Here is a 419-nt window from a genome sequence, read left to right on the forward strand (position 1 = left end):
ACGCGTCGCATCGGCTATTTAAATTGTCTTCCCCTAGATCTAGGAGACGTAGCAGTTTACTTGTGCGCACGCATGTGTGTGTTTGTGCTTTCGCGAGTGTGACTATGGATACTCATTTTCTTATTTGAAAGTGTATGCGTGTACGTGTGTCTGTACGTGTACAACAGTATATTCGTATGCGTTTGAAGACTTCAACAGAAGCAACCTAAGGCGGGATAGGAGGCGGGTGATAGGAGGGGAGAGGGTTGAAGGAGGAGGGGAGGGGGTAGGGAGGCGGATGGAAGGAGGAGTGCGGGGGGCTGGAGGTGCCACTTAGATGAAGCGGATGAGATATTGTAAGAAGCGGAAATGAAATTCTCGAGGAAGAAGAAAGGCCGAGGAGGGAAAGGGTGACGGAAGGAGGATATTTAAAGAAAGGC

At 49.6% G+C, this 419-nt stretch overlaps 1 protein-coding gene across 1 annotated transcript in view; it reads right to left on the bottom strand.

Annotated features, from left to right (window-relative positions):
• LOC119586318 (inositol 1,4,5-trisphosphate receptor-like) overlaps positions 1-419 on the bottom strand; it is a gene marked incomplete at its 5' end in the record, with an annotated part of 125,834 nt that overhangs the window by 125,022 nt on the left and 393 nt on the right.

The sequence above is a fragment of the Penaeus monodon genome, chromosome 21, assembly GCF_015228065.2.
Source record: "Penaeus monodon isolate SGIC_2016 chromosome 21, NSTDA_Pmon_1, whole genome shotgun sequence".
NCBI classification, from domain to species: Eukaryota; Metazoa; Arthropoda; class Malacostraca; order Decapoda; family Penaeidae; genus Penaeus; species Penaeus monodon.